The 13455-nt window shown below is 43.7% G+C and overlaps 1 pseudogene; it reads left to right on the top strand.

Annotated features, from left to right (window-relative positions):
* Positions 1-13455, top strand: part of LOC124041227 — a 54928-nt pseudogene that overhangs the window by 38955 nt on the left and 2518 nt on the right.

Genomic DNA, 13455 nt, shown 5'->3' with positions numbered 1-13455 from the left:
AAGTGATTTTAATTCTGGAAATCTGTTCCCAAGTATCCCCACGCATAATAGAGAGATATGTGATTGTATACAAATGAAAGCAAGGTTTGAATTTTCTATATATTTTTTGTCAAATATTATATCGGTTTGGGCTTCTTGCAGTCACATTTGCAGGCTACAAATGATTTGTAATTTTGTTCCAGCCCCCCAACCATCTGCTCAATAAAAAATCTAGTTGATGATCACTGATATATACCATAGTATCAGTTATGTAAGTAGTATGGAGCTGCGGCTTGGAGTATTGCATCTTAATCCTATATAATGTATTCTCAGTGAATTTGGTTGATGTCCTACCTTGTCCATAAACAGGAACATCATAATCTAGTGGTCAAAACATGGTAATATCAGGATGTGGGATGGAATATAAACCAAACAACTTCAGTGACTCATTTCTCTGAACAGGAAAACAATAACATCACCAAATTTACTGAGTTGACATTCAACATTCATACAACAATATTCCAAGTAGCAGCTCCATACTACTTGTCAGACATAGAAAACGGATACTGTATACTTGTTGATGGGGTGGGATTGGCGTGGGGTGTGAACAGTCCGTGGGTGGTTTTTGACCATTTCGTTGGATTCCTCATGTCTTACTCATTGTTAGAAAAAAGTTGGGTCCAGACTTGAACACAATTGAGCATCTTTGGAGAGACCTGAAAATAGCTGTGCAGCAACGCTCCCCATCCAACCTGACAGATTTTGAGAGGATCTGCAGAGAAGAATGGGAGAAACTCCCCAAATACAGGTGTGCCAAGCTTGTAGCGTTATACCCAAGAAGACTCAAGGCTGTAATCGCTGCCAAAGGTCGACTAACCAGTGCCCCCGCACATTGAGTCTGTACCGGTACCCCCTGTATATAGCCTCGCTAATGTTATTTTACTGCTGCTCTTTAATTATTTGTTACTTTTCTTTCTTTTTTTGTTTGGTATTTCTCTTATCTGCGTTGTTGGTTAAGGGCTTTTAAGTAAGCGTTTCACTGTAAGGTTCACCTGTTATATTCGGCGCATGTGACAAATAACATTTGATTTGATTAGTAGCCTATATAAGTGCTGATTTAGGACCACAAGTGGGTTTAATTGAACACGCAACTGTAACCTCATGGTTGGTTCCCAGAACACACAGTGGCGGAGGAAAAATATCAGGAACCACAACAAGGAACATCACCGGTTGGCCTGACACGGCCTTGCAGCGGTCCTTGGGGATGTTAGCTGGCACAAATGTAGATCTCATGAGCTAGTTTTCATTTCAGTGATCTTCAAGGAAGAGAGTCAGACCCTGTCTGTTAGCTACCCAAGCAGCGATTCTCAACCAATTTGCTAACACAAGTTTTGGTGTCTCCAGCAATGTTACTTGTCACGTGAGTGTGGTTCACAGAGCCACCTCGGTTACATAAGCACTGGTCCTGGACCAGCTGTGGTGATGACATCTCAGAGGACATGTCAGTTCAGTAAGGATGAGGGATCCCATGGGGAAGATGGCTAGTCAACAAGACAGGCTAGACTGGATAAATCTACTGTGTGTGTGTGTGTGTGTGTGTGTGTGTGTGTGTGTGTGTGTGTGTGTGTGTGTGTGTGTGTGTGTGTGTGTGTGTGTGTGTGTGTGTGTGTGTGTGTGTGTGTGTGTGTGTGTGTGTGTGTGTGTGTGTGTGTGTGTGTGTGTGTGTGTGTGTGTGTGTGTGGCTGTGTGTGTGTGGCTGTGTGTGTGGCTGTGTGTGTGGCTGTGTGCTGGTGGGTGTGAGCATATCTGTTAATCTCCACTCTATTTTCAGATTATCCAGAACATGTATGCATACATTATCATTTTATTATGTCTTTGAGAACATTATGGAACAGTATGGCGTTGTAGCACATTTGACATGATGTGACTTGCATTTGACTTTACAGGAGGCTGCTGAGGGGAGGACAGCTAATAATAATGGCTGGAATGGAATGGGAACCATGTGTTTGATACCATTCCATGTATTCTGTTATAGCTTTTACTATGAGTCCGTACTCCCCAATTAAGGTGCCACCAGCCGCCTGTGGTTGACTTGCCTCATGTCATTTTCTCCCAGGCTGCTTTAAAGGGATACTTTGGGATTTTATCTTCTTCCCCGGAGTCAGATGAACTTGTGGACACCATTTTTATGTCTCTGTGTGCAGTTTGAAGGAAGTTGCTCACTAGCGCTAGCACAATTTCTAACTAGCGTTAGCACAATGACTGAAAGTCTATGGATATCTGCTAGCATGCTCGTAGATGCCCATAGACTTCCAGTCATTGCGCTAATGCTATTTAGCACTGGGTCACAAAACTACCTCTTAACCTTCTTCATACTGAACAGAGACATTAAAATGGTATCCATGAGTTCCTCTGACTCTGAGGAAGTAGATAAAGGGCCTCATTGCCAAAATCCCAAAGTATCCCTTTAAGAAGCTCTTCAGAATTACTGACCAGGTATTAGGTCCTCATTAAGCTCTCATTAGTAGCTAATTAGCCAGCAATGTATCATGTATTTAGCAGAGCTTCTTGTTCTGACTTATTAGGGTGCTGAAAGTCTATTAGCCACAAGGAAATAATTAATCATCAGTATTTTGACCCACTTCCGACTGTTGCCAGTATTTCGCTTGCCTCTAAACTGTGTGTGAGTGTGACCCTCTGCTCTCAGCTAATAGGGTATTTGAAGGAGGTTGTGCTCACCAATTCTGTGCTATGTTAATGGGGTCTGCAGGAGTGTAAGGAGATTCAGGCGTGTGTCTGTGGAACAGTATTTTACTTCAGAGCGCCCTGCACACAGTCGGGCTAGTGCCAAACTTGAAGTCTTCCTGGCTTCGGAGTCTGGCAAGGCTGCTTGGTGTTGTAGGCAGGATGCGTCGATAATGAAGGGGGCTGTGCTTTTTTTACTGGTTGCTTCTTCTGTGTCTTTCTCACTCAAGAACCCACATACACAACCACACATAGCCCCTGAAAGCTGCCCCCTTCCAATACAACTGTTAGATTTTCAAATCCAGGTCTCAAACCACCCAGGAAAGAAAAATGAAAAACATTTAAGAGAACCAATCAAAGCTCAGCCAATTTCTGTGCGACTAATGCATTTATGGTGGACCCATAGCCAGACCAGTGTGTCACAGCGCTCGTTCGCTGTGTACCACGGGTGTCGCGTCAGCCAGACTACCATGCACGGTCCCATGGAGAGAAAGTGAACTGTGCAATAAATAGCTATAGACCTCCATCCTTCCAGGGATATTGAATCTATAGGTACCCTATTCACACAATTGTAAAGAGCTATGTTGTCATGGCAATTTCCTTCCTCTGTGCTTCGTCATGTAAAAGGCTGTGATAGTTGACTGACACTGTGTGAGAGGCACAAAGACACGTACCCATGATAATAATACATAAAAGATAATAATACATAAAAGATAATAATACACAAAAGATAATAATACATAAAAGATAATAATACACAAAAGATAATAATACACAAAAGATAATAATACATAAAAGATAATAATACATAAAAGATAATAATACACAAAAGATAATAATACATAAAAGATAATAATACACAAAAGATAATAATACATAAAAGATAATAATACACAAAAGATAATAATACATAAAAGATAATAATACACAAAAGATAATAATACATAAAAGATAATAATACACAAAAGATAATAATACATAAAAGATAATAATACACAAAAGATAATAATACACAAAAGATAATAATACACAAAAGATAATAATACACAAAAGATAATAATACACAAAAGATAATAATACACAAAAGATAATAATACAAAAAGATAATAATACACAAAAGATAATAATACACAAAAGATAATAATACATAAAAGATAATAATACACAAAAGATAATAATACACAAAAGATAATAATACACAAAAGATAATAATACACAAAAGATAATAATACACAAAAGATAATAATACACAAAAGATAATAATACACAAAAGATAATAATACATAAAAGATAATAATACACAAAAGATAATAATACATAAAAGATAATAATACACAAAAGATAATAATACATAAAAGATAATAATACACAAAAGATAATAATACACAAAAGATAATAATACACAAAAGATAATAATACATAAAAGATAATAATACACAAAAGATAATAATACATAAAAGATAATAATACACAAAAGATAATAATACATAAAAGATAATAATACACAAAAGATAATAATACATAAAAGTATCTACAATACATTCGGAAAGTTTACAGACCCCTTCCCCTTTTCCACATTTTGTTACATTACAGCCTTATTCTAAAATTGATTCAATATTTTTTTCCCCCTCATCAATCTACACACAGTACCCCGTACTGACAAAGGGAAACATGTTTTTAGAAATGTTTGCAAATTTATTAAACATGAAAAACAACTTATTTACATAAGTATTCAGACCCTTTGCTATGAGACTCGAAATTGAGCTCAGGTGCATCCTGTTTCCATTGATCATCCTTGAGATGTTTCTAAAACTTGGAGTCCACCTGTGGTAAATTGAATTGATTGGACATGATTCGGAATGACACACACCTGTCTAGAAGGTCCCACAGTTGACAGTGCATGTCGGAGCAAAAACCAAGCCATGAGGTCGAAGGAATTATCTGTAGAGCTCTGAGACAGGATTGTGTTGAGGCACATATCTGGGGAAGGGTACCAAAAAAATGTCTGCAGGCTTGAAGGTCCCCAAGAACACAGTGGCCTTCATCATTCTTAAATGGAAGAACTTTGGAACAACCAAGACTATTCCTAGAGCTGGCTGCCCGGCCAAACTGAGCAATCGGGGAAGGACATTGGTGACCAAGAACCCGATGGTCACTCTGACAGAGCTCTAGAGTTCCTCTGTGGTGATGGGAGAACCATCTCTGCAGCACTCCACCAATCAGGCCTTTATGGTAGAGTTTGCAGACTGAAGCCACTCCTTAGTAAAAGGCACATGACAGCCCCCTGGCAAAAGGCACCTAAAGGACTCTCAGACCATGAGAGACAAGATTCTCTGGTCTGATGAAACCAAGATTGAACTCTTTGGCCTGAATCTCAAGCATCACATCTGGAGGAAACCTGGCACACAGCCAAGCAGGAGTGGCTTCGGGACAAGTCTCTGAATGTCCTCGAGTGGCTAAGTCAGAGCCCGGACTTGAACCCAATCGAACATCTCTGGTGAGACCTGAAAATAGCTGTGCAGCGACGCTCCCCATCCAACCTGACGGAGCTTGAGAGGATCTGCAGAGAAGAATGGGAGAAACTCCCCAAATATTGGTGTGCCAAGTTTCTAGCGTCATACCCAAGAAGACTTGACGCTGTAATCGCTGTCAAAGGTGCTTCAACAAAGTACTGAGTAAAGGGTCTGAATACTTACGTAAATGTGAGCCACAAGAGCATTAGCACTGAAGTTGGGCAATTAGGCCTTGCTCACAGTGTGTAGATTGATGAGGAAAACAATTAATTTAATCCATTTTAGATTAAGGCTGTAACATAACAAAATGTGGAAAAGAGGAAGGGGTCTGAATGCTTTCTGAATGCACGGTATGTACTAGCCATCCCTCACATCTTCACACTCACAGGGCTCAGTGGTGACCTCCCAAAACTGGATGTCTTTCACTGCTGTGACATTATACAGGAAGTCTATTAGGTGTTCTCTTTAGGTTGAACTGTATGAAAAAAACGAATCATTCAGTGCTAGCGTCACGTTATGATTTCAACCTCCCTGGTTACCGCCACCAAGACGGAATTCATACATTTCTTATGCTGGATACAATTTAGGATGTTGTGGTTAGCTGGTTATTGTTATTAGGGAAAACTCGTGAAGAACCAAGTGGTGTTAAGGGACATTGTTTTTGTGTTGTTGTACATTCTGACACATTTCTCTGTGTTTCTTTTGTGTTTCTGGTCTATCTTGTGTTCTCGTTCAATGGGCACAGGTTACAGTCTGTTCTCTCTGATGTTGAAATGGACACAGAGGGGAGAGAAAAGCTCAGATCTGCTCTTCAGCAGCACCGACGCCACTAAATCAAATATTTCATAATCCTGCCCAAATCCTGTAATCACCATGACAACAGCAGTAGGGAGCGAGGGTGCGCTGGAGGAGTGGTGTGCAAAGTGCTTTCTCTCTCTCTCCCTCTCCCCCCCTTTCCTTTTTTTGGATGGAATTTGGTTTCATTCTGCCCAGAGTCGCTCTTCTCTTTTTTCACTCTGTTCCTTCACAGAGTATAAAGCTCCAGGGATGATACATTGGTGATATTGTGCAGTGTGTTTGGAGAAGGTTGAGATACTTGTGTCTGTAGTATCATGCTGTAACAGATACAGAACACAGTTGTGGGTGTGCTTGCTTACGCGTGTGTGTGCGTAGTGCGTAGTGCGTACACACAAACACACACACAAGCATGCACATACACATACACACGCACACACACACACACACACACACACACACACACACACACACACACACACACACACACACACACACACACACACACACACACACACACACACACACACACACACACACACACACACACACACACACACACACACACACACACACACTGCCCCTGCAGGGTTGTGATATGGTGGGAGTGACCTCATGGGGTGAAAGGCTTTGTTGCCTGGTAACTGGAGTTATCAGGAGTCACAACGATGAGACACAGCAGAGGGGTTGGTCATTTCAGGAAGTATTGAGTGTGTGTTATTGATCCATCTTACCAGGTGATTGTGGAGTCAGAGCATTCATTGTATCGAACTGTCAATTTTCACAGCGTGTGTGTGTGAGGGAGGGAAAAGATTACATATGCACATCCAATGTCTTTGTGCAGGTGCGGTTCAGTGAATCTGTTAAAGAGACTCACACACTGCAATCTATTCTCGAATGTAGTTTATTGTTAACAATGTGCCGACCCCTCAGGTTTTCATCAAGTTTCCTCCCCCCCTCCTCCCTCTCTCTTTATCTACTCTCTCTCTCTGTTCTCGCGCTCTCTGTCCTCTCTCTATCTAATTTCTCTCTCACTGTCCTCTCTATCCCCCCCCTCTCTCTCTCTCTGTCCTCTCTTTATCTCCTCTCTCTCTCTCTCTCTCTCTGTCCTCTCTTTATCTCCTCTCTCTCTCTCTCTCTCTCTCTCTCTCTCTCTCTCTCTCTCTCTCTCTCTCTCTCTCTCCTCTCTCGCTCTCGCTCTCGCTCTCTCTCTCGCTCTCTCTCTCTCTCGCTCTCGCTCTTTATCTCTCTCTCTCTCTCTTGCTCTATCTCTTTCCTCTTTATCTCTCTCTCTCTCTGTCTCTTTCCTCTTTATCTCCTCTCTCTCTCTCTCTCTCTCTGCTCTTTCTCTCTCTCTCTCTCTCTCTCTCTCTCTCTCTCTCTCTCTCTCTCTGTCTCTTTCCTCTTTATCTCCTCTCTTTATCTCCTCTCTCTCTCTCTCTCTCTGTCTCTTTCCTCTTTATCTCCTCTCTTTATCTCCTCTCTCTCTCTCTCTCTGTCTCTTTCCTCTTTATCTCCTCTCTTTATCTCCTCTCTCTTTCTCTGTCTCTTTCCTCTTTATCTCCTCTCTTTATCTCCCCTCTCTCTCTCTCTCTCTGTCTCTTTCCTCTTTATCTCCTCTCTCTCTCTCTCTCTCTGTCTCTTTCCTCTTTATCTCCTCTCTCTCTCTCTCTCTCTCTCTCTCTCTCTGTCTCTCTCTCTCTCTCTCTCTCTCTCTCTCTCTCTCTCTCTCTCTCTCTCTGTCCTCTGTATATCTCCTCTCTCACTTCTCTTCTCTCCTCTGTTTATCTTCTCTATCTCTCTGTTTATCTTCTCTCTCTGTCTCTGTGTGTGTAGGTATCCGGCCCCAGATCATGAATGGGCCGATGCACCTTCGCCCCCTAGTGGCCCTGTTTGATGGGCGTGACTGTACAGTAGAGATGCCCATCCTCAAAGACCTGGCCACTGTCGCCTTCTGTGACGCCCAGTCCACACAGGAGATCCATGAGAAGGTATAACCCATGCAAACACTGTACAGTAGAGATGCCCATCCTCAAAGACCTGGCCACTGTCACACACACACACACACACACCACACAGGAGATCCATGAGAAGGTATAACACATGCAAACATACACACACACACACACAGGGACTGCATGGGTTTGTGCCCTCAATTCAAACTGTAGCTGTCTTTTCCCCTCCTTCTCCCCCTCTGCTCCTTCTCTAACATAAAACTGATATTACAGTACAGCATATTGTCTCTCCCACCCTTTCCCATTTAAGTGGAAGTGATTTCATTAGGATGTAATGTCATTGGTTCTCTATGCTCTTCCTCTCCTTTGGTTGTTAAATAGAGAGGCTGGTTATGAGAAAGGAATGTCATTATATACTGAGATAGCATGTAGCGCTCCTTAACGACAGAGGCATCAGCAATATACCATTGCAACATCAAATCTTCCCCTCTTCATGTAAAATACCAAATTTGGAAAAAGGTTGTTAACAAAAAGCTACTTCCACGTGTTGTGTCTGTTGACCCTACAGTTGTATCAGCGTTGAAAAGCTTCATAGTGATAATCAATTGTTAACAAGGCTTGTTGACATAGATTTTGTCAGCACAGGCAGTGTTGAACCATTTACAAATTTATATTTGGGGGTGACGCATAGAGAGGGAGCGAGTGAAATTGGAAAATAGAAAGAATGGAGGGAGAAAAATAGGACCAGGGTTCTTTTGACCTCTTGACACTTTTCTCCCTGGACCCTGGCCTCTCCGTGCTCCCCTGCTCGCGCGCACCAATGCCTTTCTGTCCAATCAGCTGTTGTGTTTGTGCATACATTACAAAACGTGCCCTGGGTGGCCTGCCCTGGGTGTAGAGATATTGGCAGAGCTCCCGCCTTTGTAACGAGTCAGCAGAGGTGGCACTCCACACACGCGAGAGGAGAAAAGGGCCCCACACGCGAGAGGAGAAAGGGCCCCACACAGGGACTCACACGCAAACAAACCACAAACGTTGGCTCACACACACACAGGCTCAAATGCTGACTCACTGATTTCACACACTCACACACACACACATACACTTTACCTCTCATACACACACACTTTCATCTGAAACATACTGAAACACACACACTGCTGCCTCTGCATGCATCGCCTGAGAAATAGGAGCCAAAATAGTTCCCTGACAGGAGCCCAAACCTGCACATTTCTTCTCAGTGGCATTGCGTTTGAGCAGTGTTGGGATGTGACAATGACTCGCTGTCTAATTCAAAGCAGTGCTAGTCTCATCACGTTTTGGTGGTGACTTATCTCTGCGTTGTGTCGTATGGACGAAAGGGTTAGCATGCTCGTGTGTTATCTCTCCCTCTGGTGTCAGAACAGTGTTAGCAGTTTAACCATCTGTTTGTGGACTTGTTTCCGTGAGTTAGCGAGGGAATTGATACAAATGAATCTTGAGCATGATATCAGCTTTCATCTGGACAGCTACCGCCCCACCCCCACACCAACTGTCTCCACACATCATTTTGATCTGGAGGAAATATTCTCTCAAACTGGTCCTTTGACATCTATTGGGCCATATCCAACTGCTTTTTTTACCCCTACCATGTATTTTAACACTGGCCCACCATAGTTATAAAAAATACCATTTCCATTTAGTCTGACACATTGCTCAGCGATTACCCCGCTTGCTTAATGACTCACACAGCATTGGTCATTATAACCCACAGGACGTATTGTCTCCAGCCAAACTTGCCTCTGGCTAGCAGCACAGCCTAAGCAATTAGATGAACGCATGAGGAGAGCTTCAACCTTGAATTAGCATCTAGCGCTGGTTCCAGCTAGCTCTCATAAAACCCTTATGGAAATTCACATCTATGCTAATCTGGCAGGCCAAGCAAATGCAGTTAGCCGGAGGAGAATTTAAAGCTATTATTTACCCAAAGTGCCTGGCAGGGGGCACTTGCTATGCTATCTGGGTATCTGGAAAACCATCAATCTAGTTTATGACCCTGGCTGTCTCCACCCTAACTAACCTGGTTTGCGTAGACAGATACTGATAATGCAGGGCTTTTGACACGTACACATTTGCACTCGCGCACACACACACACACACACACACACACACACACACACACACACACACACACACACACACACACACACACACACACACACACACACACACACACACACACACACACACACACACACACACACACACACACACACACACACACACAAATGAATATGTGATGAAATGATGAAATGCCTTTAATGATAATGGTGAGGATGAAGGTGACTCTCCCTTTCTCCATCAGGTGCTGAACGAGGCAGTAGGGGCCATGATGTACCACACCATCACCTTGACCAGAGAAGACCTGGAGAAATTCAAGGCTCTACGCATCATCATCCGCATCGGCAGCGGCTACGACAACATCGACATCAAGGCGGCCGGAGAGATGGGTAGGAGGAAAAAAGAGAGGGGGCAGAGGGATAAGATAAGACTTTATTGATCCCCTAAGGGGACATTTTATTGCAGGGGCCCAATACAACATAGGAATAACAGCAACAACCCGCTGGTCAGCACTGCAGCCAAGACTCTTTGGAATGTAGCCAAACCAAACACTGCTTTTATCATTTTACATAACATGTCATTGGAGTATTAGCCCTTAAATACACAGACAAAAGCTGTGAAAACATTGATAAGAAATACTCCCCCACAGACTTAGTTTTGCTCTGGGCATGTCACTTAATTAAAACACAAAATCCTCAATAAACATTGAAGCCTGGTGTGAAATATGTTGTTTGTTTCATATTTGTGCACTATAATGCAGAAGAATATGTCATTGCCTTTCCAAGTGTGCAGTTTTTGCATGTGTCTTGGGACACTTAGTTGTTCCTTTCATAACCAGCTGTGCATAGAGCTTCTAATTTATGTTTGTCCTTCTTCATCCCTCACCCTGTCTTCCCTCTCTCTCTCTGCCAGGCATCGCAGTGTGTAACATCCCGTCGGCGGCGGTGGAGGAGACCGCAGACTCCACTCTGTGCCACATTCTCAACCTGTACCGGCGGAACACCTGGCTGTACCAGGCTCTCCGGGAGGGCACGCGGGTCCAGAGCGTGGAGCAGATCAGAGAGGTGGCGTCCGGAGCCGCCAGGATCCGAGGAGAAACGCTGGGCCTCATCGGCTTCGGTGGGTCACAGGAGATGTCTGTCTTTCGTAACGGCCACTGTTGAGAGTGCTTTGTTCACACACACACACACACACACACACACACACACACACACACACACATCCATTACATTGTGATCGGCTTCTGACACTGGATTCGTATGTATGTCTACAGGTCGTTCAGGGCAGGCGGTGGCGGTGCGGGCCAAGGTGTTTGGCTTCAACGTGATCTTCTACGACCCGTACCTGCAGGACGGCCTTGAGCGTTCGCTGGGTGTTCAGCGTGTCTACACCCTGCAGGACCTGCTCTACCAGAGTGACTGTGTCTCCCTGCACTGCAACCTGAACGAACACAACCACCACCTCATCAACGACTTCACCATCAAACAGGTGAACACACACAGGCAAACACACAGACACGCATACACACAATCCTCAAATAGGCCATAACAGTACAGTAGTGCGCACCCAGCCCTCACTGCGTAGTTGTTGATCACCACTGCCACCTGCAGTCAGCTTTACAAACTGCACTCTGCTATAGGAGTCTAACATCAATGTCCTCTTTGAAATGTGAGGGGCGGTCTCATCAAGGAAGAACCTGGTTAACTTGTGATTTATATATTCAAAGAACTATACCATACGTTTCCTGGAAGAACATCAGTATTCTGCTGTCACCAGATCTCAGTGTGCGTGCGTTCATGCCTGTGTGCATGTTTGCATTGATACGTGTGTTCGCGTGGGGCTTGTGCCTTTTACAGAGCAGATACAGTTGTTCCCTGAATTCAAGCTTTCATCAAGATGAAGGGATGACTTTTATCCAGACTCTCTCATTTCATCTCTGTCGCTCTCTTTTGGTACACAGAGGTTTACCTTTTTGGATATGAATCTAAGCTTTTAGTATGTGAAGCATAATGCAGTGCACCTTAGGGCTTCGTGGTTGAAAGCACCACTGCAGGCACATACTGTAGCAGTGTGCTCCCACGTGTATTCTACAGGAGAGGGAATGTCACCTGATGTTTAGTAAAACAGGTTTGCTTTTGTTTTAGATGCGACAGGGTGCGTTCCTGGTGAACTCTGCCCGGGGAGGTCTGGTGGATGAGAAGGCCTTGGCTCAGGCCCTGAAAGAGGGCAGGATACGGGGGGCCGCTCTGGACGTTCATGAGTCAGAACCCTTCAGGTGAGCGTGTGCACTTATCTGTGTGTATAGATAACTTCACCAACTCCATTATCCAGTTCACCGTAGCCAGTCTTTCTCACTGCCACTGTTGTGTAGTTTTACCCAGGGTCCTCTGAAGGATGCTCCTAACCTGATCTGTACTCCTCACACGGCCTGGTACAGTGAACAGGCCTCACTAGAGATGAGAGAGGCAGCTGCCACAGAGATACGCAGAGCCGTCACTGGTAAACACAGACACGCACACATGCATTATATCACACACCGAGAAACTCATTTGGAGCTAATTCTTCACTTGAATGTTTTTGTTTCTCCGATGCAGGCCGTATCCCCGACAGTTTACGAAACTGTGTCAACAAGGAGTTCTTTGTTACCACGGCGCCCTGGACAGTGGAACAGCAGCAGATGCAGCAGCAGATGCACCCTGAACTCAACGGTGCCACGTACAGGTAGGGGAGCTCAATCCCACCCAAACAGACCATTATGCAGGGAACCCCTCTTATTGGTCAGGTTCACTTCCTCCTGCATATACTATCCATATATGCAGGACATGAACATTTTGATTTAAAAAAAAGAGATATTTTCCCAAGTAAAATAAACAGTAAAATAGTAATTTCCATGCTCAAGTACAAGAAGGTGTCCCCTGTATTCAATCTATGAGAACCTCTTGTCTTTTCTATTTAACCTTCCTGGTATTTTAGGCTAGGTCTTCCTTAGTGGCATATAGTGAGAATGAAGAGCTATGGGGACACATTGATAACTACCATCCCCTGCTATTATTAATCAGGCAGTCACAGTATTGACCTCTCAGTCTCTCACCTATACCTGCTGTCTCAACTGGACTGAACTACTTCTCTTACACAGCCGAGTCAACCAAACCATGGTACAGGCCATAGCAACTGGGGGAATGCAAGACAAATTATATACCTAATAGAGAACCAGGTAAATACTACCAATGATGACCCACAATGATAGGCTCAGGACCACCTGTGCTGATCAAAACATAGCTGCTGTTAGTTTTTATGATAGGCTGTATTTCATTCATTTCTCACCCAATATACCTGCTCTGCCCACCCTCTCATTGCACACCTTATTC

Source organism: Oncorhynchus gorbuscha, linkage group LG08 (genome assembly GCF_021184085.1).
Source record: "Oncorhynchus gorbuscha isolate QuinsamMale2020 ecotype Even-year linkage group LG08, OgorEven_v1.0, whole genome shotgun sequence".
Classification (NCBI taxonomy): domain Eukaryota; kingdom Metazoa; phylum Chordata; class Actinopteri; order Salmoniformes; family Salmonidae; genus Oncorhynchus; species Oncorhynchus gorbuscha.
The sequence above is the reverse complement of the archived record's forward strand: the minus strand, read 5'-3'. Positions and strand labels throughout refer to the sequence as shown.